This window comes from Mustela putorius, unplaced genomic scaffold (assembly GCF_011764305.1).
Source record: "Mustela putorius furo isolate JIRA1106 unplaced genomic scaffold, ASM1176430v1.1 tig00003964_pilon_pilon_pilon, whole genome shotgun sequence".
Lineage (NCBI taxonomy): Eukaryota > Metazoa > Chordata > Mammalia > Carnivora > Mustelidae > Mustela > Mustela putorius.
Window position 1 is genome coordinate 1,096,438 of NW_025422108.1, and position 27,276 is coordinate 1,123,713.

Here is a 27,276-nt window from a genome sequence, read left to right on the forward strand (position 1 = left end):
AGCTGGGTGGGCGTGCGTGTGTGGAGAGAGGGGAGGCGGGGAGGCCAGTCACTTCCGGAGCCGGTTCGGATCCGCGCCGAGCGCCCTGCTTTCGCCGACGCGGACCTCGGGGTGCGGTTGTGCCCGGCTCCACGCGCGCGCGGGCGATGCGGGGCTGGGGGACGTCCTGGCGCAGGTTTAACAAAGGGTGCCCCTCTTAGCAACCCGGCAGAGGTGGTCCTCGGGAGGGGCTCTTAGCTGGGGAGGACTCTTTCGTTTTGGGGTTGTCATTGTATTATTATTATTATTGCTATTATTTTAAAGGACTGGAGACTGATGCATGAGGGGCCCACGGAGGCGCAGGAGCGGTGGCGATGGTGTGGGAAGCGGGGCTGAAGTACGCTGGACTTTGGGGAGGACTGACAGTTTATCCTGACTGTGTTCAGGCAGGAAAACGTGGATGATTACTATGACACGGGCAGGAACTTGGCAGGTACAGGGCAGGGCGGGGGGTGCGGGGGTGCGGGCGGAAGCGCATGCTACTGGGTTGTGCGAATGCATAATATTGGGGGCAGTGGGCGGTAGACAAACGCAGTTTGAATCCAGGGGCTCCCTCTCCCTTCCAAGAGATGTGCAAATTACAGAGAAGAGTTGTTAGCCCAGCGCGTCCTGGGGTCCAGAAATAAAGCCGCGAAAATGGGCTATGATGGAAGAGGCAATTTCAGTGCTAGACGATGCTGCATACGATATTGATTAAGACCCCTGGACGGGAACAGATTTAATGGTCTGCAGTAATTCTTGTCAGCTTTTGTAGTTCTGAGATGAGGCAAAATCTTAGTAAGATATATTTGCAAATCTGGTGTTAGGTCTTGTATGTACTTGAACAGCGTACCGACGAATTAGTAGGATTTAAAATATTCATGCTTTCTTTCTTTGAATTTTCAGAGTAACAAGAGCAAGTATGGGTAGGCCATATATGGCGACTTGCCCGATGTTGGTGTTGGGTTGGATTTTGAAACTTCCTCCAGCCAGAGATTTAATTACCCCGTTGGTGTTCCTGGTTGCTTTGGTTTCCTTTACAATGTTAAAGTTGTAGCAGATAAAAGATTGAGGGTCTAATATGGCTATCTGGATTCAGAGCATACTTCCATTGGTTGCGGAAGCTGTGACTCTGAGGGCAAAGTCGTTCAGTTTCTGGTGAACAAGGAATGATTATTTTGAGGCGTCTCAGGAGGGGCTCAGCTTCCCCTTGACTGGTTATTGACAGGATGTGTTGAGCTCTGGTCTAAGTAGCACGAAACCCAGTTTTCACACCTGAATTTAGGTTCAACATAAGGATTTGATTTTAGTGGATATATTTTGTGTGAATGATCTTAAAACAAACACAAAGTGTGTATTTACTTACACTTGTATCAAAATATGGACTTTTCCATATTCATCTAATGTCCTGATCCTAAGCCTTTTTTTTTTTTAAGAAGGAAATTCAAAAGCACCCACACCCTAGGTTACCTAATGGGAATTTCCAGTGTGGAGCTTAACAAAAATTTGTTACAAGTTCAGATAAGAATGGGGAACAAAAGCCATTTTAAAAAAATAGTTTAGTTATTTGACAGAGAGAGGCATAGCGAGAGAGGGAACACAAACGGGGACAGGGAGAGGGAGAAGCAGGCTTCCCCCCACACCCCAACAGGGAGCCCGATACAGGGCTCAATCCCAGGACCCTGGGATCATGACCTGAGAAGGCAGACACTTAACCGACTGAGCCACCCAGGCACCCCTAAAAGCCATTTTTTAAAAAAGATTTATTTCTTTGACCAAGAGAGAGAGATCACAAGTAGGCGGGGGCAGGGGGGGAGGCAGGCTCCCCGCTGAGCAGCAGAGAGCCCCACTTGGGGCTTGATCCTGGATCCTTGAGATCAAGACCTGAGCCGAAGGCAGAGGCCCAACCCACTGAGCCACCCAGTGGCTCACCCAGTGAGCGCCCCTAAAAGCCATTTTTAAAAGGTTACTGGAACAAAGTATTTCCGTATGTGTTTAATAACAACTCCGGATGTCACTGAGAGCCTGCATTGAGGAGGAGCTTATGATATATTGGAGATTTTCTGAGGGAATAAGGAAGAAGGAAAGTTCTGAAAAATGATATTTCATGGATATGTTTAAGATAAAGGTTTAAGGGTGAAAGTGGTTGAAGTACTTGTTTTAACTAGAATTAAATCACTTTGTTCCTGTGGTTTTCAGCAAAGCGAGTGGTATATGGAGTTTGCCTTTGAGTTTCCCCACTGGGGGAAAAAATATGGTGAAAAAATATATTTTGATACCATTTGTGTAGTGTGGGCTCATTATATAAATTCTCTTAGAAAGAGGGGTGATTAAAATTAGGCGAGCCAATTGCTTTATGGATTAAGTATATGACTTTATTTTCAGTAAGATCTTTTGGTAGAATTATATGTTATGAGAAAGAAAAAAAAAAAAAAAAAAAAACGCAGTCTCCCTAAGGCTGGTGGGGGCGGGGGTTTGTGATCTTCCCTTAGTGGGCAAGATGGCAGGCCCTCTGCCTCTGAGCTGGGAAGTGGCGTGCTCTGTTTTCACTACATTTAGCTTTGACTTTTGTCTTGGTCTTTGTTTCTGTGTAGAACTTTCTCCCCACCATGTAAAGCTAATTGACACCTCGTTGATGGGCTGACTTAATTTGTGTGACCTGTGGATTTAGGAGAAAGGGCTCTGAGAAACTGGGAGTTGTGGGTTTTTTAAATAAAATATATATTCCATCTGCCTGATACAGCTGCTTTTGCTTTGCCTGAAAATGAGGAAAATGGTTGATTTGAGGGGGAAGTGGGTTTTTTTTTTTTTTTTTTGTTTTTTGTTTTTTGTTTTTTTCCCCAAGCCCTGTGGTTTTACATCTGCTTTGGAAATAACCACTTCCTGAAAACAAGTCCTGAGCTAAGACAGAGATGAAGGAAAGAGCACAGAAATGGAAATGCGCAGATGAGGAGCACAGATGCAGGGCCCTTGTGAGCAGTGAGTTATACCCAGACCTGTGTACATTCTACACTTGACCGGCATGTCTTTAGGAGTCATCGAAATAAAAGGTACTCTTTTCGCTTATGCATATGCTGAGACCAAGTCCATAGCCAGAGGAGGTGAGATGTGTGCACTCGATATTATTACTATTATTGCTTTACTTTTAGGAAAACAAGAGAGTACCTTATGTATGAGTGTCTGTGTGTCTGTGTGGACTCCCCAGGACTGTCATAAAAGCTCTCTGTCCCTGTAAAGAACTTTATAAAGTACTCTGATAGTCGCAGTAATGATCCAGCAGACAGACCCCTGGACAGAGATCCTGGTTCAAAATCTGGCTCTGCAACTTGCTACTTACCTTGAGTAAGTCCCTTACCCTCTCTGACCCTCAGGATCTTCATTTTGTTGTTGTTGTTAACGATTTTATTTATTTATTTATTTGGCACAGAGAGAGATCACAAGTAGGCGGAGCATCAGGCAGAGAGAGAGGGGGAAGCAGGCTTCCTTCTGAGTAGGGAGCCAGATGCGGGGCTCGATCCCAGGACCCTGAGATCATGACCTGAGCCGAAGGCAGAGGCTTAACCCACTGAGCCACCCAGGCTCCCCTCAGGATCTTCATTTTTAAAGCAAGTGGCCTACGGGTGCCTGGCTAGCTCAGTCAGAGGAGCATGTGACTCTTGTTCTCTGGGTTGTGAGTTTGAGCCCCGTATTGGGTATACACATTACTTAAATGAATACATAAAAACTTAGAAAAAAAATAAAGTGAGAGTCTCAGTGCTTATTTGTGGCTATTTTGAAAATCACATGTAGAAGTATTTTAATCTGCAGTAAAGCATTTAACCAAGGGAGATATGATCTGCAGGACTGACTGACACATGTGGGTGTTCCAGGCAGGATAATAACTTGGCCTGCAAGTCAATTTTTGTTCAGCCTTCTGTTTGCCAATTTTGTGAATGGAGGTCTTCTGGGAAAAGGGTCATGTGCGGGGAGGCACTTTGATGTTGCCCTTGGCCTCCCCACTCTGAGTCCAAACTCCTGTCATGAGCACTGCTGCCCCTTTAGAAGACTGTTTGTTGAGTCTTCAACTTTGTGTTGACTCCAGGAGGCCCTTTGGGGTCTCACTCTCCATCCATAAAGCACTGCTTCCATCCCCTGGAGTGATTTCTGGGAGGGGTTCTTGTGAACGGAGCTGTAATAGCTGGGTCACTTTTAGCCCCATGGGGTACCCTCGCCACTCTTAGCAGCTGGAGCAGGCTGGCTTGTCCCGCCCTCGAGCTCCCCTTACAGGGGTGGTTCAGCCTAACATGGGAGCCTTCTGGACATCCCGCTGAGCACCGCTTTCCTCTCCCGCCTTCTGACCTCACATGATCTTAAGACCAGGGCCCTGCCTCCTGAAGACCTTCCCTCCACAGTGAGTTCTTCAGACTTGCTGTCTTGAAGCACTCCGCTCTGCTGGTAGGCGACCACAGACTGTCGTGCTGTGCTGGGTCCTTGCTTTGTGCTGTCATTATTCTCTTGTTTCTTGTGGCCTGCCGGAGCGCTCCTTGTGGTGAGTGAGCTCCGTGGTCTTTTCTTCCCAGGGCATGCAGTGCGCTGTGTAACACCGAGCGACATCTGGATCAGTGCCTGGACAAGCCATGCGGGTGGCCAGGTGCGGCGTTGGGACCACGATGGGGATTTAAGACCTAAATGATGATGCAGGCGCTCATGCTGGTAGAGAGGCAGTGTGCGGTGTGAGACAGTCTCGGGACACTCATTTGGAAAGTGGGGAGACACCTACCTTTGTAAGGTGTTGTGGGAATGAGACACTGTGGCTGTCAACACCTGACACGCTGTCCCTACCTGAGGTATTATTTTTAATAACCTGTTGTCCCATCCCTGTGTTTCCCACATTGTAGAGTCATTGTTTAGGTGATTACCTGCTTTCCTCACAGGTCGTCCCAGGGCTGTGACCTTGGACTTGCTCATGGGTGTGTATCTCTAAGACCAACTTAGATACTCATCAGTAGGGGCTCAATAAATGCTTGTTGATGGGATGAATAAATTGTTGTGTGTGAAGCACTGTGAACACACACACACACACACACATGTGCACACATGCACGTATGTGCGTATGGCCCTCAGTAAGGGATGACCCTGGTGGGGGATGAGCTTAGGAGGTCATGGGCTGTGACTCCTAAGAGTGGAAACTGCTCTTCCGTTTGTGTTCTCTGTGCCTGGACAGTAATATGCACCGCAGCCAAAATGTCCAAGCCCAAGGTCCGTTTTAAATGAAACAAATTGGAGCTAGATAATTTACATCCATTCGGATGGTGGCTGGAAGCTTAATAATTCAAATTTAAAACTTTCTCATTCTGGCATACGATCCATAGGCATTTTAATTGAAGTAAGGCTTTGTCCTAAACTCCAGGAGCCAGCAAACGTCTTTGATTTGGTTTGCTGCGGATCACTGGGTGGGTTTGTAGAATCACGGCAGTCCTACGTGGCTGGAAGGACAAAAGACATCCTGGCCTGTTTTCCCTTTGGAAGGGGCGACCTCAGGCCCACCTGGCTGGCTGTGAGATCATCCGTAGGACTGTGCTGAATGTGTTTTTTTGTATTTGCCTTCTGCTTCCGTGCGCCCTCACATGTTTCCTCTGATAGGAGAGGCTGTAAAGTTTTAAGAGAGATAAGGTTCAAATAGATGCATTAGAGGTGATGTTCAGTGATTTTTTTTTTTTTTTTTTTTTTTTTTAGTTGAAGTGTAGTCGACACACAATGTTACATTCATTTCAGGTCTACAACATAGTGATTGACAGCTCTGTGTGCTATGGTATGCTCACGGGGGTGGCTGTCCTCTGTCACCCACTGTGCAACACCATTATGGCATCATCGACTACATTCTGCACTCAGTGACTGTGAATTCTGTGCATTTTAGGATGGTCTAATCATGGTCTTCCAGCCTGTGAAGGGCGGGCACAGTGATGGCGGCTGGGGGGCAGTTTGGCTGGATGCTTGCTTGCCAGCACCGGGAAGGCATCCCTGGACCACCCAGGCGGGCATCATTTATGGCCGATGGGGCCAGAAACATAGGGGGTTGAGGTTTTATTGCTGGGGAGCTGAGAAGCAAGAGGCTGACTCTTCAGTCCCCCCATTCCCTGTTACCCCAGGCCTGTATCTTACCAAGCCGCTTGGAAACCTAAGGCCCCATAACACTGGCTGCCTCTCCAAAGCCTTGGAAAACACACAGCAGGCTCACAGAGATGGGTGCTCAGATTAATTCCAGGAATTACATATGGAGGTTTTAGAAGGGGAGGTGACAGGGTCAATACGTTCTCTGACCTTCTAGCAAAGTTGTGATCCCTTAAAGGCAAAGACCATTTCCTCCCAGGTGGAGTGGGGCTGAGGAGGGCATCTGGGTGGAGAGGCACAGACATGTGTCGCCGGATACCATTGGAGAGGGTATGGTGGGAGGGCAAGGCCCACGCCCGGTGAGCTACAAGGTCAGTCACATCGTCTGACCTCTTTGAGGGCTCCCTGTCTTCCTACAGGGAGATGTGTTACCAGCTTTCACCCTGAATTCTAGGCAGCTGCTGTGTGTACCTACACAAGCCAGATATTTTGTTTTTAGCAGAAACCTATTACTGATCATGAGACAAAGAAGCCGCTTCCTGGTGGAAAGGGTGGGCATGCCTTAACGAAGACCCCTCTGCACCCGGACCTGGAAGAAGCTGGGAGTCATCTGAGGGTCCTCCCTTCCCATTTCTGACACGGCCGGTGTCTCAAGCAGCTGGTTAGTAGGTAGCAAGAGGTGGGCCCGAACCTGGCCAGGCCTGCTTCGAATGTTCTTTACACTAGTTAGGATTTGGCAAGATATTTGAGAGAGGTGACCTGGGAAGCCGGCTACTGCCAATCCATTTTTAATATCTGCCTTGGAGAGGGTGGTTAGGAGCAGCTAGTAGCCAACTTCCCTGAAGGCTGGATTCTTCCCCCCCGCCAGAGGCTTACTCTGAGCTCAGAACTCTCCGGGCCACTTTCCTGCACACAGAAACTTCTTTCGTTTTCCCTTTTGCCCCACGGTTATGAATGATGTTCGTGTGTGGCATGGTTTGACCCAACTCCCCAACTTAATAGTTCAGCTTTTTAGAAAGTTCACAGAACACTCTTCGTATTACTGAACTTTCGAGTAACATCATATGTGAGAGTCACGGCTCTGCCCGGTGGGCCATCCCCTAAGTGACAAACTATTTCATGTTTCACGAAGTGGCGCTGGTCTATCTGGGGTAGGGCTGCTGTGCCGTTGCCTGAGCCTTTATGTGGAAGGCAATACTTAATTGTTTTGCCTTGGTTTAATAAGGTACATTATCACAACAGAAAGCCTCCTCTTTCAACCTTGAAAGAGATGATACGACAGTATAATTATTTATAGTAAACCCAATTTATCACTTTATTAACATTCTAAATGAATTCCTTTAAATGGGCAGTCAGGAGAGAGAGGAGGGAAAAAAAAATTGCCATCCAGTTTCTTCTACAATATCTAAATGGGATTGAAACATCTGGGTCTGTGTAATAAATCTTTCTTAGGTAACCCATCTCGTTTATTGCCTCTCTCTTTTTTAGGTGACGTTAGAAGCAAGTATGGCTTACAGGTCACACTGTGGTCACTTAAGTGTCACGTTACCTCCCCCTGAGAAATGACCATGGGGCTCACCCCCCTATTCTATGACCTTTCAAGTGTGAGCTTAAGGAATTTTATTCAACTGTATATGTTCAGAGATGTCAGGACAGGAGGTGGGGTGAATGTTGTAGATTTTTTTCCCTTTATACACACATTCAACTTTGGATGATGAACATAATGTTTGAGCAAATGAATGCTGGAAACTGCTGATCTCTGGTGTTTGAGAAGTTTTTATTGATGGTTTTCAGCTGGGAAATTTGGCTCTGAGCGGGGCCTCTCTTTGGGGACGTATTTTCTGTCAAAACTACCTAGTTATTTTTATTATGATCTAATGTGACAAACGAGGCTGGTTTCTCTCCAGTAGTATGGATATTGTAAGTGTTCACCTGCAAGGAATGTGCTAATTTCCATTCTTTCCCATAGTTCAAGAGCTCTTTCTGCAGCTCGGCGTTTCCTGCCTTTGAAACCACGCACAGTTTTCTTTGTAACTTAAAAAATCAGGAGTTTTGAGACCTTACTTCCATCTTCCGTGCTCATGTTGCAGGCCCTTGAGGTTAGAATTTTCCAGTTGAAAAATACATGTAAGGGGCCCGTGGATGGCTCAATGGGTTAAGCCTCTGCCTTCGGCTCAGGTCATGATCTCAGGATCTTGGGACTGAGCCCTGCATCTGGCTCCCTACTCAGCAGGGAGCCTGCTTCCTCTCTCTCTCTCTGCCTGCCTCTCTGCCTACTTGTGATCTCTCTCTCTCTCTCTCTCTGTCAAATAATTAAGTAAAATCTTAAAAAAAAAAAAAAGAAAAAGAAGTGTAGGGAAAATAAGTAGTGCCCCTTTTTCGATCTGTCATGAAAAGGATTCCTCAGCCTGTGAGCAGGCTGCACGTGCAGAGGGTAGGTAGGACTTGGGTGAGGCAAGGAACAAGGAGGAGGGATCTGTAGGGACAAAGAGGAAGTGGCTTGGGGCAGAAGAGATCAGTCATTGGCGCTGACCGAGGCCTTTGCTGCCTACCCTCCTCTGAGAAGTTGCTTTGCCTCATCTGTGTGGAGCTCCAGTTTTTTTTTTGTTTATTTGTTTTTTGTTTTTTGGTGGTGGTGGTGCCGTCTGTGGTTTCTAGGTAAGCAGTGTAGGTATGTGTGTGTGTCTCAGACGCTGTCGAGAAGAGACTTTGACCAGCCGGCTGCTGATGTCTGAGATGCTGACTCGTACATGATACACAGAGGAGATGTCTGTAGAAATTTGGTAAGCAAAACCCAAACCCAGACCGCTAACAGCTCACTTGCTACCTTACAAATGCCATTTTATTGGGATATAAATCAGTATAATTTGAAAGCAGAGCCTGCCCGGGGTTTCTCCTGTACACCTAGGGCGTGATTATACAAAACTGTCTCTCTAAATATTGTCTTTGCCACTCAGAGTATCTAGAATCAGCATGTGAGCTGTTGTCCTTGAAGCCAGAAACTCCTACTGAGTTAGTCCTCAGGAGCTCGTCTGGCTCCTGCTGAGCACTTCGTGGCTTCTTATGTCACTTCTCTTGGGTCCTTCCCCTCCGCAAGACATGAGTAGCCCCTCTCCCGGTGTGAGTGCTGTGGCACTGGGCTGCTCTGAGCGAGGCCGGGCTGAGGTCAGGCCCTCCCGCTCCTTTTTCTCCTGGATGTCATGTGTCCAACATTGTGCCGCTGGAACCTGTCATCCCTTCTGGCAGTGAGCCTGTCAGGTGACCACTTGGTATCCTGTTCTTGGCATTTCTTTGTAATCCGAACAAACTCTGGGATAGCTGGAGGATATTTATTGTTTTCCCTTAGAGAACTGGTGAGGGCTGGAACTAAGTACCACCCCGTATTTTCCCTCATGTGGAGCTACAGGCGGCTGGCTCAGTTGTCTGGGAGAGGAGGTGGGTGAGTACAAGCGGAATATTTTCCAGGATAAAGTTTTATCAGTCCGTACTCTCCCAACCGCTCCCTTGACGCAGAGTTGGCAGTGCTTGGCAAATACAGCAGTGGGCAGGCCTCAGCGTGGTGTGTGTGGAAGTGTGAAGTCGCTGGGGTTGGCTGAATGTGATCCCGGGGTTGAACGAGCATGTCCTGTTTTGTGAATATCGCTGACTTGTAGGGACCACCCTGTGTAGGTCTCATCTCCTCTTCAGAAGCACTGTTCTCTCTCTGATGAAGATAATTTTAAGAAAGTCATCTACATGAGAGAAGAGCGATCGCCTGGAGAAATGACCTGGAGTGGCAGCCCGTGCCTTCTCCAGAGCATGTCCCCGGCTGGTCCACCAGGAAGCCTGTCTTCCTTGGTTTCTGTATTCCTTAACAATTCGGAATGAAGAAGCAGCCACTTGGTGTGCTTGCGCAACTGGGTTCTGCCTGTGATTCTCCACTCTCCCTATGGATTGTGCGTCTTCTGAGTAGAGAACGTGGCTTCTTATGTCACTTCTCTTGGGTGGGATTAAGGTAAGCACACAGTAGGTCTTACTTATTTGCTTAATGAAGGTACATATGCAGAAATTAGAATATAGTTCAGAGCTTTGGACCCAAATCCCTGATTCCACAATGCATCAGCTGTTACCTTGGGAAACTCACTGGGCTTGGTTTTTTCATCCATTAAATGGGAACAGCAATCATACCTGTCTCCTAAGTTCGCTGTGAGATAGTAGGTAATGTGTGTAAAGTGCTTGGACTGGTACCAGGCATAGAGTAAATGCTTAAGAAATGGTGGCTGGTTAACAAGATGGAAAGGGTGAGAGGGACCGAGGGAGAGGGCACTATATGACATGCTTCTGAATCTCTGTGACAGAACTGTCCCTTGTCTCCATTCGTTCCTCCTGGACACCTGGCGGTGGGGTGGGGGGTGAGGGCTCACTCCTTAGTTCTCTTCTTCCGCCTTCTCTTCTCCATTCTCTTCTATCTTCGACTCAGCCTGCAGGGTGGGCTCACTCTGCCAGGCTCGACTTTGTTCATCTGATAGTTCATCTGATCCATCCTTGTAGGCGTGCCTGCCCCTTGCTGGTGGGCACCGACACAGGACTCGGTTTATGTGCTGGGCTCCCTCAGCAAGTTGGCCTCATGTTGTGGTAAATGGCTCCTGGAGTTCCTGAGAAACAAATAAGGAATTTAGCTGGGCATTCAAAAGTGGGCTGCTGGGGCGTGTGGGTGGCTCAGTCGTTAAGTGGCTGCCTTCGGCTCAGGTCAAGATCCCAGGGTGGTGGGGTTGAGCCCTGCATCAGTCACCCTGCTCAGCGGGAAGCCTGCCTCTCCCTTTGCACTTCCCCTGCTTGTGTTCCTTCTCTTGCTGTTTCTTTCTCTGTCAAATAAAGAAATAAAATCTTAAAAAAGAAGAAAAATGTGGGCTGTTGGGGATAAGATACCATCTTGAAAGTCCACCCAGGGATGCCTGGGTGGCTCAGTGGGTTAAGCGTCTGCCTTTGGCTCTGGTCATGATCTCAGTGTCCTGAGATCAAGGCCCCCATCGGGCTCCCTGCTCAGCGGGGAACCTGCTTCTCCCTCTGCCCCTCCCCCTGCTGGTGTTCTCTCTGTCTCTCTCAAATAAATAAAATCCTTAAAAAAAAAAAAAAAAAGAAAGAAAGAAAGGAAAGAAAGTCCATCCAGATGCCATGGGAAGAGGGAGGGAGAAGCTTCTGTCAAGGAGGTTCTATAAAAAGAGACGTGTCCAGGGAAGCCAGGTGTCCTACTCAGAAATGCTCCAAGGCTATAGCCCTCCTGGCATTTACTGGGAACCCCGGATGTGTCAGCATGCAGATTCAGTTTTCCTGTGCTGTCTTTGAGTTCCTGAAAAGCCTATGCTTTTTAAGTTAAAAGTACATTGAGATATCACCTTACACCAGTTAGAATGGCCAAAATTAACAAGACAGGAAACAACATGTGTTGGAGGGGATGTGGAGAAAGGGGAACCCTCTTACACTGTTGGTGGGAATGCAGGTTGGTGCAGCCTCTTTGGAGAACAGTGTGGCAATTCCTCAAGAAATTAAAAATAGAACTTCCCTATGACCCTGCAATTGCACTCCTGGGTATTTACCCCAAAGATACAGATGTCGTGAAATGAAGGGCCATCTGTACCCCAATGTTTATAGCAGCAATGGCCATGGTCGCCAAACTGTGGAAAGAATCAAGATGCCCTTCAATAGACGAATGGATAAGGAAGATGTGGTCCATATACACTATGGAGTATTATGCCTCCATCAGAAAGGAAGAATACTCAACTTTTGTAGCAACATGGATGGGACTGGAAGAGATTATGCTGAGTGAAATAGTCCAGCAGAGAGAGTCAATTATCATATGGTCTCACTTATTTGTGGAGCATAACAAATAGCATGGAGGACAAGGGGAGTTAGAGAGGAGAAGGGAGTTGGGGAAAATTGGAAGGGGAGGTGAACCATGAGAGACTATGGACTCTGAAAAACAATCTGAGGGTTTTGAAGGGGCGGGGGGTGGGATGTTGGGGTACCAGGTGGTGGGTATTATAGAGGTCACGGATTTCATGGAACACTGGGTGTGGTGAAAAAATAATGAATACGGTTATGCTGAGAATAAATAAATTAATTTAAAAATAAAAGTAGTCCTAAGCCACCAGAGAAGACCCCAGGCATTTGATCAGAGGCACAAACCACTGCTTTTTGTCACAGATCTTTATGGAAAAAGAGGTCTGCAGTGAGTGTGCGGGCCTCCGAGTTCCTGAGCAAGACGAGTTTGCCTCAGAACACAAGACCTGTGGCAGAGCCGAGCCTCCGTTTAGCTCTGACACGTACTGATTTAAGATGTGAAAATGAGTGTTTGGCAAAGCCCAAATTGCCTGTGCCTGTGCCTATTAGGTTGGTGACTGAAAGACTGAATTGTTAGGACTCACTTAATGGCTGGGAGGCTCCGCCCGGTGCTGGGAGTGAATGCCCACTTACATGCTGGAGTGCCCGTCCTCGTTCCCCTGGGCTGGGGTCTCGTTGGTGCAGGGAACATGGCTGCTGACCAAGAGGCCACTTTTAAAGAGCAGTGCCTTATTCTTCAGGCCCATTGAGTGGATAGCTTTAGTTTATGAAAATGACATTAGATGCTCACAAATTTGGATTTTTTGGTGTTTTTTTTTTAGCATAACAGTATTCATTATTCATCAACTATAAAAATGAGAAATCTGATGCATTCACACCCACCCTGTGTATGCACTTGTCGTTATGGTCAAGACACTGAGGAGACGTAGCAGAAGGTTAGCATTAAACACAGAGCATTCATAAATGGACTGTAATTCATTATTTGGTCAGAGTGATGCAGTTCAATGGATTGCAGCACAGAAAAATGCCAGAGTGTTTTACATAATGTCAATGCGTGCTTGGTAATTATCTATCATTTACCTAGTGCCTTGTGTTTTCATTATGCACTGCACTCATTTAAAGTGGGCAGGTGGTATTCTTCCTCCTGGAGGGCTTGGAAAATAAATATAGAATACTGTAGGAACTAGGACTGTTTCTTAGCTCTTCGTGTTCCATAGTTGGAAGGACCTGACAAATGAGGTATAGAAGTGATAGTATCTGATGATCTTTGTTCCAATATGAAGTTCTTTTCATCACAAAAGGTGCCTTATTCTTACTAATTTCCTCTAGTTAGAGAGATTTCTGTGGGCCAGTGTTTCATGGCCCTTTGTGCTCTAACTCCCAGATGAAGATAGGGGATTGGCATCTGCAAAACTAGGTGGGAGTGAGCATACTTTCTGGATGAAGACTTAAATTTACACGGTAGCCTGTATTTTCCACAGTAGTCTTACATGTATTATCACGTGACCCTCACCGTGCCGTGAGAGTGATAAAGGGCAATAATTACTATCTCTATTATGCGGATGAAGAAACTCCACTGTAAAGAGTTAAGTGACTTGTCTAGGTCAATTTAGCTAGTTAAGTAGCAGGTGCCAGTCTCAAATAAAGGATTTCCAACTTTAAGATCAGCATACTTTCCATTCAAATACAAACTCCCTGTGCTAGCAATCTTGGTTTTGTTGAGTAATCCTACTGGAAGCTACAGTGCTAACTTCTGGGTCTGTTGGTAGACAAAGCTACCATTATTCCATCGGAAAAATGTGGGAAAAGCATGCTTTTCTGTGAATGGAAATAGCTTTGCTCTAGCCAATAATTCGTTTGGAAAGTGAAGCAAGAGCTAGATTTCAGATCTCATTTACCCTTTCAGCCAGACAAGCTTGTGAAACACTCATGGTAGACCTGCTGGTGGGATAAAGGAAGGCAGACTGTGGTAACTGGCCTCCAAAGATAGTTGTCAACATTACTCCCACTTCTGTATGCTCACGAAGTACTGCCATTGAAAACTGAAGCTTGTTTCTCCTCCCTTTAAATATGGGTTGGTATTCTAACTATTCTGACTGAGAGAATTCTGTCATAATTAGTCTAATATTTCTAAGCCCAGGCCTTCAAAGAACTGTCAACTTATCCTTCTTTCCTTTTGATGCTCCACATTGGAAATCAAGTCATCATGTTGTAAGGAACCCCCCAAAAAAAACACAAGGAGAGGCCCACGCAGTGGAGAACTGTGGTCCCCAGCCACAGCCCTGTTTGAACTTCAGCCAACAGCTAGTACCAACTAGAACCCATAAGAATTAAGCCATTTGGATTTTTCCAACCATCCTAGTGCCCCAGCTGACATGAAGTGAAATAGACCTATGTAGTCAACTCCCAGAATCATTAGTAATATTATTTAAGACATTAAGTTGCTTTGTAATATAATAGTAGATAAACTAAAAAGAAATTCACATGGATTAGTGAAAACTGGGGCACAAATGACCAGAGCTGTTACTAGCCTCACAGTGAATTAGCTACAATAATGAGGTGACGACAGTGTAGCAGACTGGTTGGTGGCCCTGAAAAAAATCTATGTCCATATCCTAGTCCTCAGAACTTGTGAGCATCAAATTATTTGGAAAAGGGGTTTTTGCAAATGTAATTAATGTAAGGAATCTGAGATGAGGATGTCATCATAGTAGGCTCTAAACCTAATGACAGCTGTGACCATGGAGACAGAGATTGGAGTGATGTGGTTATAAGCATTAAGAAATGCTTCAAGCCACTGGAGGCTGGAAGAGGCAAGAAATGGATTTTCCCCAAGGTCCCCAGAGGAAGTATGATCCTACTAGGTTCTGAATTTCTAGCTTCCAGAACCATCCAAGAATGCATTTCTGTAGTTTGAAGCCATCTAGTTTGTGGTAATTTGTTGTAGGAAATAGATACAGATTTTGAAATGGGTTGCTGTAAATGTAAATAAATACCTAAAAGGCAGAAGTGGCTTTGAAATTTGATAGTGGGTACAGGTTGAAAAAATCTCGAGATGCATGATAAAATAAAATATATCAACTGCCTTGTATAGACCATTGGAAGAAATCTGGATGTTTAAGATAGTCTTTAGTGAGGGCTAAGAAGAAGATAAGGAACATGTTATTGGAAATTGGAGAAAAGGCAATCCTTGTTATATTATAACAGAAAACATGGCTGACTTATGTTCTGTACTTGTGTAGAACACAGATTTTTTTCCTTCATCTTGATAAGTATATTATTTAATCCCTATCACTTATTCCCTCCTCCTCCCCCCGACACTCATCTCCTTTCTCATAACCATGTATGTACTCTATAGCTAAGAGTCTATTTCTTGGTTTGTCTGTTTTTCTTTGCTCATTTTTTTTTGTTTGTTTCTTGAATTCACATATGACTGACATTATATGGTGCTTGTCTTTCTCTGACTGACTTATTTTGCTTAATGTTATTTTTTTTAGGTCTATCCATGTTGTTGCAAACTTCAGGATTTCATTTTTTATGGCCAAATAATATTCCTGTGTGTGTGTGTGTGTGTGTGTGTTTGTGTGTACACACCACATCTTGATCCATTTATCTATCAATGGACACTTGAGCTGCTTCTATAATTTGGTTATTGTAGCATATGTTATAATAAACATAGGGATGCATGTATCCCTTTGAATTAGTTATTTTTGTATTTTGGGGGTAAATACCCAGTAGTGTGATTACTGGATTGTACGGCAGTTCTATTTTTAATTTTTTGAGGAACCTTCATACTGTTTTCCACAGTGGCTGCACCAATTTGCATTCCAATAGTGCAGGAGGGTTCCTTTTTCTCCACATCCTTGTCAACACATTGTTTCTTGTATTTTTTATTTTAGTCATTCTGACGGGTATGAGATACTTTTTTTGTGGTTTCAATTTGCATTTCCCTGGTGAGTGATGCTGAACATTGTTTTGCATGTCTGCTGGCCATCTGTATGACTTCTTTGGATAAATGTCTGTTCCTGTATTCTGATTACCTTAATTGGATTAGTTGTTTTTTGGGTTTTGAAATGTATCCAGTTCTTTATATATTTTGGGTGCTGACCCTTTATTGGATATGCCATTTGAAAATATCCTCTACCATTCAGTAGGTTGCCTCTTAGTTTTGTTGATTGTTTTCTTTGCTGTGCAGAAACTTTTTATTTTGAGATAGTCCCAGTAGCTTATTTTTGCTTTTGTTTCCCTTGTTTCAAGAGACGTATCTAGAAAATGTTGCTATGACTGATGTCAGGGAATTTATTGCCTATGCTCTCTTCATGGATTTTTGTGGTTTAAGGTCTCACATATGGGTCTCAGATTTTGAGTTTGTTTTTGTGTATGGTGTAAGATAAGTGGTCCAGTTTGGTGCTTTTGTATCTAGCTGTCCAGTCTTCCCAACACCATTTGCTGAAGAGACTTTTTCCCTTTGCATATTCATTCCTTCTTTGTTGAAGATTAACTGACCATATGAGTGTGGATTTATTTGAGTTTTCTATTCTATTTCATTGATTTTAGTGTTTTAGTGTTTTTTTTTTATGCCAGTACCATACTGTTTTAATTACTACCACTTTGTAATATAACTTGAAGTCTAGAATTGTGATCCCTCCAGTTTTGTTTTTCTTTTTCAAGATTGCTTTGGCTATTCAGAGTCTTTTGTGGTTCCATATAAATATCAGGATTGTTTATCCTAGTTCTGTGAAAAATGCTGTTGGTTTCATGGCATTAAATCTGTAAAACATAAACTTTTAAGGGATGAACTTGACGACTTGTGGAGGAGTTTTCCAAGCTAAATGTTGAAGGTGTGGCTTGTTTTCTTCTTAATGCTTATAGTAATGTGCTAGGGGAAATAGATAAATTAAGGAAGAAACTGTTAAGTAAAAAGGAGCAAGCTCTTATTTGGAAAACTCTCAGCAAATTCTCATTGCAAAAGATGCTAAATCTGGGAGATTCGCTGTTAGGAAAACATCCTGGAGAGAAGGCCAAGGGTGTGTCTAAACAATCTTTTGCTGAGGAGATTGGGCAGTGACTCATGCATACAATCATCTCAGCAGAATCCAGTAATAGAGATGAGGTTTTCCAGGAATGATGTGTTGGGAATCCTCTTGTTTAATGGTTTGGATCCTGAGACGTACACAGAAGACCTGAAAGGTTTTTGAGAATGTTGTATCAGCAGAAACACTACTAACTGAAGGGGAATCCTGAAAGGAATAGAGACAGGACAAAGTGAAAGTGGTCGGTTGGGCTCACAAAAGTCTATAGAAAAGAAACAAGCTGATAGAGTGACTTTATAGTGCTCAGCCGGTGTTAGTCTTCAGATAAAACAACACCAAAAAGCAGAATGACTTGAAGAGGTTGATAGATTGAGAGGCACAGGCCTACCAAACTGAGCAGGTGCAGAAGCCAGCTGAGCTGCCACAGGCCTGCAGGGCAGAGCCTCTGGCCCGGAGCAGAGAACCTTGAGCCACAGAGGGATATTCTAAGTCTTGAAACCTAATGGAATTTTTCCCCTCTGGACTTTAAAATTGCTTGGGACTGGTGACTCCTTTGTTCCTTCCATTTTCTCTTTTTTGGAATAGTAATGTCTCTAACTCTTATACCCTATTTGTGTCCCACCATTAGGTTTTGGAACCAGGTAACTTGTGGTTACTCATTTCACAGGTCCACAGATAAGAGTGGAATTTTGTCCCATCATGGATCATACTGAGTCTCATGCAGACATGATTTAGATGATTTTGATGTGATTTTTGACTTTTGAGTTGATGATATACAATGAGAAATTAAATCTGAGCTAAGGCCTATAATGAGCTGAGACTTTCAGGGATCTTGAAATGAGGTGAATGTATTTTGCACGTGGAAATGATGTGCATATTTTGAGTGGAGCCAGACAGTAGGCGGCCGTGGGCTGAATAGCGACTTCTGAAAATGTGTGTCTATTCCTAATCCCAGAACCTGTGAATAGTACTTTATAGTACTATCTACTATCTACTATAGTAGATATAATTTAGTTAAAGATTCTAGAATTCTAGAATTAGAATTCCATCCAGAATTATCCAGGTGGGCCCTAAGTTCAATGACAGATATACTTAACAGATACAGAAGAGGAAGATTCCAGGATTCTCTCCTCCAGAATTGTGGGAAAATAAATTTACCTTTTTAAAGTCTCTTGTGTTCATGATAATTTGCTATAGCAGGTTAGGAAATTAATATAGCAAGGAAGTTCATTCTGTGGTTGGAAGGAACCTGTTTTCTCAATTTTAACACAATCTCTTGACAGTGGTTTTTGGCATAAGATACCATAAGATACCCCCATGTCCCCATGATCCATATAGCACAGGACATTCAGCTCTATCCACACCCACAGATAGGAATTGAGTATCTCGATTTTCCAACCCTGCCTGCCTCTAAGCCCTTTGAATTGTTACAGTGTAGCTCCTCCCATTAAGTGGTAGAGTGGATTCCCATCCCTTGATTTTGAAATTAATCTTTGGGCTAATAAAATGGGACAAAAGTGAGAGCACACAAGTTCGAAACCTATGCCTTAACCTCTTGCATATTTCTACTCTCTCCCAGAATCCTATTCCCAGCCTGTGAACAAGCATATGCTAGCCTGTTAGAAGATTAGAGACCCTGGGAAAAAAGAGCCCAATTGTCCAAACTAAGGCTTTCCTCAGCCAACTTAGAGCCAAGTAGGTGAGCAAGCCCCACCTACCCCACAGCAGGGTCACCTAACCCAACCTCCAGGTCACCAAAGCTCATGAGGAAGCCCAGCTGACATATAGACTTCTGAGTTTTAATTAAGTATCTAAATGAAGGAGTCATTAACTAATGCAGTATGCAAGAAGACTTTTCCTAAAGGTTATTGAGAAGACTTTATTTCCTTGTGATGAAATAAAGTCTACCTGAGAAACTCTAGGGTCAGGTATGGCTCCAATATTTCCATATAAGGTTTCATATAAATATCTGAAACTGGATGGAATAAGGCAAGAGAATTTGCCTTGAAACTGGGCATGTATAGCAAGCATACGTTTTTTGCTTTGGTATATTTATCTGGGGGTGGGAATAAGGGATAGTTTTCACACGGAGTTGACATTAACTACACAGTCCAAAAGATGAGCAGTGAGTTGGCCAAGGCAACAGGTTATAGGAGGACAGCAGAGGTTTTAGCTTGAGCAAAGGCCCCGAGTCCTTTGTTGGTACTCAGTATATGTTTAATAAATAAGCAAGTGTCCACGTACCTCTTAGTACTTTGCTTCATTACTACCTTTGGAACAGCCCCCAAGATGCCTACTATGCCAGCTGTCGGCCTCCCCTCACTTCCTCTCCCCTTCCTTTCACCTGCAAAAACACTGCCTGCTGATGAGTTGTAAGTCATTTTGCAGAGGAAATTGGGTGTGCAAATCCTGTGATTAGACAAACATCCCTCATTAAAAGTTGTAATCCACTGGCCCTCTGTGTTGACACCTTAATTCTGAACTCTTAACAGCCTGAGCACACTCAATGGCCCTGAACAACTCCACCTTCATCATCTTTCCCAGCCCCTCCCTTCCTTGCCTGAGTCCCCAGTAGAAAATGACATCGTCTTCCAGATGGGGTAACATGGCCTTCTCTCACTTGCAGTGATGATAGTATTTTCTCAGTTTTATTACAGTCTCTTGAGAGTGGGACTGATTTGCATATTCCCTAACACTTAATTAACGATGTCACCTTCCCAGCACCTTGAAAACAGTTTGCATTTTTTCTTCCTCCCCGGGCAGACCTCCAACAGTTACCTCCCACATTTTCTGCTGCAGTCCTTTTTATTACTTTAATGACAAATAATTGGAGAGATTCTGAGTAATGAGGGTGAGAGCCAAAGGACTGTTGCAAGGGAGACGGCTGCGTGTTACAAGACACTTTTAGTGGTCTCTAAATCAGACAGACAAATAGAGTAATGATCATCTTGCCGAAATGAGACACAATTAAGAATCACTGCGGCAAATGACAGAGCAGTTCATTGAACAGTAACCTCCTTCTTCACGTTCTCTCTCCCTTCCTTTTTTCCAAAGGAGATCGAAGCTTAATTATAGCATCGCCATTTGCAATGCTATCGTTAAGATGGTGTCAGCACTTCTAATATAAATCACATATTTTCAAGGATTTATTACTTAAACATTAAAAACTAGCTCCATTTTGAAATTTAGGGAGTCAGATCTTAATCTAAAAGAATCAGAAAATATAGATTCTCTCGTAGAAAAAGGTCTTAACAGGTGCTTGATTTGTATCTGATCTCTGAATGCTAGAATGCATTTAAAGCCTTTTACGTTTTGCAGATTTCTAAGGAAAGACCCTTTTTCCCAATGTTTTTCAAACTTGAGCATGCATAACGACCACAGGAAGGACTTGTCACAACAGACTGCCTTGCCCCACCTAAGTACTTATTCAATAGTTGGGGTAAGGCCAAGTTTACATTGCTAAAAATTTCCCAAGTGATGCTTCTGTTGCTGGTCCAGGTAACCACACTTTGAAAACCATGACAAGGATCAATAACAAAATTCCAAATCATGGAACCACACATCTCAGAGGTTAGTGACATTAATTAGTATTTGAAAGACTAATCAGACGTCATGTAGGAAACAAAGTGTCCTCTGCAGAAATCCACCCTGTGACTCCTCTCCACTCTAAGTGGCAGGGAGTCTTTTCTAGTCAGTTCTTTCAAAAAAAGGGAAATTAAAAACCAACTATATACTTGATGAGCCACTGCAATTTAAATTAAATATTCTTGGGGTGCCTGGGTGGCTTAGTTGGTTGAGCATCTGACTCGGCTCAGGTCATGATCTCAGACTCTGCACTCAGTGGAGAGTCTGCTTGTTCCACTGCCCCTCCCCACAGTTCATGCTTATTTTCTTTCAAATAAATAAATAAATAAATTTTTTAACATACATATTCTTTTTTATTTTACTTTGTATCTTTCCTCATGAGCTGAGTGCCCTTTGGAATGTATTCTTGCTCTCTATACACATTCCCTTTTCCCAAATCTACGTGTCTCTCTCAATATAGTATGTTTGGAATGGCCAACATTCCCAATTTCATAGACAGAGAAATGGCAATAGACTATAAATAATTTGCCCCAAATCATGGAAATTTTGTGGTAATGGCAGATATATGTGTGGGTGCTCATTCTATGGATTTATAATCCATAATTTACAATATAAATGGTTACATCCATCCTTATACTTAATTCCATTCCTTCTGTGATTGGTTCATAGCAATACAGTTTGCTATGGAATAAGATCAATTATACTATGTAGTTTGTATATAATATAAATTTGAGATGGTGGAAGAATTCAGTAGTGACTAAACATTTCGGTGGAAGCACACTCAGGAGTGAAGGAAAGTAACTTATTTTTTTTTCTGAATTTGCTAAACCAACCCAGTTTTTTCTAGCGTTGTTAAAATGCAGCTGAAAGGCAAGTTAGTGAATTGAAGAGTTTGAATATACTCAAAAAAGTTTTCTTGATTAATAGCACTTAGGAGATTCTGATATCTAAAGTTTAACATCAGCGGAACTCTGTGCTTGTGTCATAGGTGGAAGTATAGAAACCCCTGCCAATTACCTCAGTGATTATACAAGTCAGGATAGGCTGAGTTATTCAGTGGTAACAAATATCAATAAACAAAACAAACTCAGAAGTGTGATAGAGGTTTATTTCCTGCTCATGCAAAATCTACTATGGGTCCAGATGGCTCGGGTATAATATTCCTTGTTTACCCACATCATTTACCCAAGTGGCCTGGATCTTTTGGCTCCACTATTTCACCTAAGGCTCCTCAGTCACCTTTGTAGGTGAAGGAAATGCCACCGGGGTGGGGGGTGGGGGCTTTGCACTGATAATTAGAGCTTTGGCCCTGTGGACTCAGATATCACTTCTGCTAGCAGACTGTTGGCCTAGAACAGTCACTTCACTCTGCCCAGTTTGAAAGCGGCAGGGAAAGGTAATCAGTCAGGAGGAGAGAGGACAAGATAAATGGGAGGACTAGAAGTCCTACCACCTGCTACAGTGATTCAGACAAAATTTCCTTCCTTCAATACTTTACACAAAATTGTTTTTCCTACCTAGCATCTACCTTTTATTTATGATTGGATAGTAGGAGGCTTTTGTTATATTTGGTTAATTGTCTCTGCTCTGCATTTTTATCATTGAAACATAAACTAAGGCCTAGTTGTATTGAACATATGTCATTTCCAAAGTATTTTTTTACATATTATCTCAGTTAATATAGCCCTGCAATAATGTGTGTAGAAGGATATCATGATTGCTGTCAGGAAATAGCCTCAGCAATGCTTAGAAACTTCCAGGTTTTCCTAGTCAAGTAAGTGCTGAAGATAAGACTAAAACCCAAATCTGACTAACACCTCATATTCATTTTACTATACCATACTACTGTTTTTGCTGGAGCTCTTTATGCTTAGTCCTCTCAAATAAGTAAATTAAAATTACTATTGTGCCCTTAAACATGGAAGGTTCTGTATCTTGTTTGCCTTAGAGTTTCAGACTTCGTTTAGTATTTATGAGGTCTGGAGTTGTTTTTTCACAAGGTTGCTGCAGAAATCATTAGTCCATAATTTCCTTAAAAGTCTAAAATTAACTCTGCTTTTATTCCATTTTATTTGATTCTCACATGTGCTTTTAAAATTTTGGATTACTGGCCATTAATTTTATTAAATATCTATAATTACAGGTCTTGGCTAACATAGCTCTGATATGTGCCATTTGTACTTCTTTACCAGTAAATTGAGATCTGTCAACTTTTATGGTGTCATTTTGTAGTTCCTCTTACCCCAGAACTTTAATGCTTTTTATAGAAACTAAACTCCTTGGAATTAGGTGTTTGCCTTTTTACCAAGGGAGAAAGCGAGGCCCACTAGGAGCTGTAATGCAGATACTCAACTCCCGACCAGTTGTTATTTTCATGGCTTGGTTGGTATACATAGCAACATTTTGAATTGATTTTCCCATATCATCCATAAAACATTCATCCATAAAATCCAGTCTATAACAAATGTAACTATATTTCCCCTTAGGTAACTCTGGCTAAGTATCTCTTATAAGCCCCCGTTCCCCTGGGTGTTAGAAATTTAATTTCATGGCGTTTAGGATGCCTACCAGTAAATTGTGTCAGTGCCCCCCACCACAGCCCCTTGGCTCTCACCATTCCCATATATGCAATAGTGCTTTACTGCCAACTTCTACAGCTCTCTACCTGAGGGCTCTCTCTCCCACATAGAGGGCAAAATGGAATAGCCCTCAGCCAAGTAGAGATGAGAGCTAAAAAAATAAGTACATTAGCTTCCTCGCCCCTCAGGTGGAAAACTCAGGTGTATTTCACAGTCTCTCCACAGGTTCCTATTAGGATTGATTCAGAGTTGCCCACAGCTGTAACATGTTCCTTAATGCATGCGTATTGGTTTCCTTCTTTTTCCTGTTTAATTTCCCCACTCCTCTATGACAGCTTCCTATAATTACCACCCACATAAGCCCCATGCTTTTGGACACATCTCAAGTTCTGTTTTGGAGGGATCAGTCCAAGATACTCCCTTTCCAGTTTCCCCTACATCTGAATACCATTGGCTCATAGAACATTGAGACACCAGTGGAGGGGTGACTGTTATATGGGTTTGAGTTCCAAATAGGTAGATACATGGATCTGGGAACCAAAAGGTGGAAGTAGAAAAGGTCCTGCTTTTATTACTCCCAGAGACTTTAAGGGGCTTTGTGCTTCCCTACCCCTCGACTTGAGATTGTCAGTCTTGTGGTTCTAGTTCCTAGATGGGGAGAAACTTCCACCAGAAAACACAGCCTGAGTCTCATTCAATTTAAAGTTAAGGTTGCCACCTCATCACTCTGAGTTCCTGTGCTAGTAGTCCAGTAGGCACAAAAACGATTTACCCCACTGATATGGGTAATTGTCTCTGAATATCATAGGTAGTAGGAATGGCACCATATATTGGGCAAGGAAGAATATGTTTGGTATTAAAGTAATCCATTAGAGTCCTGGTATTCATATGTTCAGTAAATTGGCAACCATCACGTTATAAGGGCCTACGATCCCTTAGTGGTGAAGATCTGGGTCATCCTATCAGAAAAACCACCTAGAGTATCAGAATGATGAACTAAGAGTGAGAGAAATCTAGATGGCAAGGGATGGAAATAGTAGTATCAGCATGATCTCGGATTTTAAGTGCAACATCAGGTATGGTAGTTTGACCCACAAATTCCCTTTTGTAAATCTTCTTAGGAACTATGGCCATAGGATCCTGGAGTAGCTGCACCTAGATGCTGGATAGAGTGAATAGAACATGAGAAACAAGTACATTTGCTCAGTACAAGGGGTGGACTGTATTAGACGTTTTGGTGCCCCACCCCACCTTCTTTAGCAGGATGCTGTAAATGCTCACAGATGACTTTCTACTTTGTAGAAATTGCTTTTATCTTGTGGGTTCTTAAATATCATCCTGCATCCCAAGGAAGAGCCATAGCCAAAGGCTGAGTGATAGGAGAGTACATCAGCTCCTGCCTCAAGGAAATATAGCACTCTGGTACAATTTATGTTCCAGAGCTCTTGTGGATGTGAAACCATATCCTCGCTCAGTTATAACCTCTTCTCTGTCCTGATTCACTTCCTCCTTTACAAGACTTTCTCAAGAGCACTCCCTCAACTCATGCATCTTCAAATCCCTGTTACAGAGTATGCTTTAAGGGAATTTGACCTATGACACTCAATTACAGAGGTTATTTTCTGAGATTTACATAGTTTTACAGTAAAAAAAAAAGGTCATTTTCTTAGTTCCTCAAATGATAGGACAAGTCAAAATTATGATTTAAAAGGTTTTTTATTCATATCATATTTTATAATCAGTCATAGTCAAGGTCATATTTGAGAATTCTGTTTTCTTCACTAATTGTAACTCTGCTATTGTAGAGTTGTAGTGTAACTCTGCTAATTGTAACTCTGAAATTTTAGTTCAAGTAACTTGCCAAAATAATTTTATGTTTGAAAAGTGGGCCTGAGCCTATCTTAGTTGACTGAAGGTAAGAATTGGAAATAGTTAAATACTACAGAATGCACTCTGCAGGTGTTAGCAAATAAAGGGTGAAAAATTGGAGCACTTAAAAATCTTTTGAGTATAAAAAAATGCCTTTCTGTCTACCTAATTGTTGATCTGTCCAATCTATCTAGTTTTGCATGTATTTATATTCACACAGTTTTTTACTAGGCTAAGATAACTATTGCTAGTGAGAAAGCAACACAGAAATACACTGTAAGAAATACTAGGTTAGAAAACTTTAAGATAGTGCCTCAGCATCATAGTTTAGAGGTGGTGGTAAGGGCAGTGCTGATTAAGTGGGCTGTTCCTTCTAAATTCTTATGCATCTACAATATCTTGGCTTTATTCTTTTGCACTTACTGGGCCAAATAATGCCTGGTCATGACAACCTCTCTAGTCACATTCCTTGGCACTGTTCCTTTGTATGCTACGCTCCATCCATTTCTGGAAAAATGTCAGTGCAGTTCTCAGAAAGTGCCCTACTATTTTCATCTTTAAACTTCACACAGGTTCATAGGCTCCTTTTGCCTGGAGCTAGCTCACATTTTTGTATGGCCAAACTCTACTCACTCATGAGATATCCCACCCACTAGGAAATTGCTGATTACTTGTACATGTCATTGCATTATGTTTGCCCAGAACCTTGTCTTTTATATAAATTGCTCTAAGTTGTTTGTTTGATGTTAAGGAATGTATATTCAGTTCTGTACTCATACTGCCTAACAAACAGTTTGCTTGTTTGTTTGATGTTAAGGAATGTATATTCAGTTCTGTACTCATACTGCCTAACAAACAATTTAACATATAGTAATTGTTTAAAAATGGTGCTTATTATTATTTAAAAGTGGACACAGAGCACATACCTGAATTTTAACTAAGTTCTGCCAGTTTCAAAAGCTCAGACATAAAAAACACTTTTTTTACTGACATAAAACCATACCTATCACATCAATTTTGTTTTTTGTCTTTTATTCCCCCACATTCTCTGATATTTATCAGTAGTCCACAATATGATGTAGATCAATGTAATTTACCATGTGGGGAAATTGCAAATTACCCTGCAAACCATTACAGGATTTCATAGAATTGATGATGAAAGTGATGTTGGAGGACTACTAGATTCTGTGTGAACTGTTGAAAAACAGGGCATACAAATGAAGATTGAAGAAGATAAGATGCAAAGACAGTTTGAGTGATACTTCAAATAAGGATAATTGGTATACTAATAAAGATTAGGAAAATCCCTTGGAAAAATGGTTGAATCCTTTGAGTACTTTAGGAAAAATTATTCACTTTATAGTAATATTTTAAAAGTAAGAAGTGACATAATAAATGTTCTGTCAATATTTTACCTCTGATTTTTTTTTACCTCTTAAGAAAATTAAGAATTAGCATAGAGATGCATTTCTTATCTAAATTCCATTAGTGGCACAAGATAAACACACTGCTTTTCTATACTGTTAAGTTTCATTTTCATAGTACTGGCCCAATCGAATTTTTTTTTTTTTCATTTTTCACCATGAGATTTTGGTGCCCACTTAAAGTGGATTCACTTCAAGGTGGTCTTCTTTTTGAGTACTGATTATCTTCATATACTGAGAACTTTCTGTACTTTCAGGGACAAAACTAGAACTAAAATATGGCAATTATAGGCAGATGACCAGGAAACTTTTGAGAATGAAAGGGAGCATACTTTATACCCATCACCCTGACACGACTATTAACTGGAACTGCTCTGGGAAAACCAAAACATTTAGGCACCCTTATTTTAGGGAGGTGTGTGCGTTGAAGTATTTATTAAATATTTTCTGATGGTGTGAGCAATCTCCTACTATTATGACTTCCCTGACATTGGAAGTATTCAATCAGACTATCTGTCAGCAATGATATGATGACATCTGAGAACCCCTTTCCAATCTCCAAGAGCACTGCTTTTTGATACACACATAAAGCCATTATAGTATTCCAGCGTCTTGCTTGGCTATAAAAAACCTTTTTTATTAGGACAACAACAACAATGGCAACGCTGATAAATATAGTTCTTGGTGTTTGATAACCTTGTTTCTGGTCTTTTTCAGGTTTCAGCACATTCTGTAACTGAAGACTCTTTCTTCCATTGGTCAAGGCTTGGATAGCCTCAGCTGTCTATCCCAGGCACTCCCTAGCCTTATGGAACTAGAATCACAAACGTGAGAATAAATGAGGACCTTAAGATCAGA

General features: G+C 42.6%; 1 long non-coding RNA gene across 4 annotated transcripts; it reads left to right on the forward strand.

Moving 5' to 3' along the window:
- LOC123389273 lies at positions 1-27,276 on the forward strand. Of its 4 annotated transcripts, none has more exons than XR_006603852.1 (7): positions 1-175; positions 304-472; positions 2,864-3,068; positions 4,578-4,648; positions 6,608-6,769; positions 8,767-8,891; positions 27,136-27,276. It is a non-coding gene; the product is annotated as an uncharacterized LOC123389273 (long non-coding RNA). The 4 variants fall into 4 exon arrangements; XR_006603853.1 differs by having other exon boundaries at positions 6,611-6,769; XR_006603854.1 differs by lacking the exon at positions 6,608-6,769 and having other exon boundaries at positions 2-175.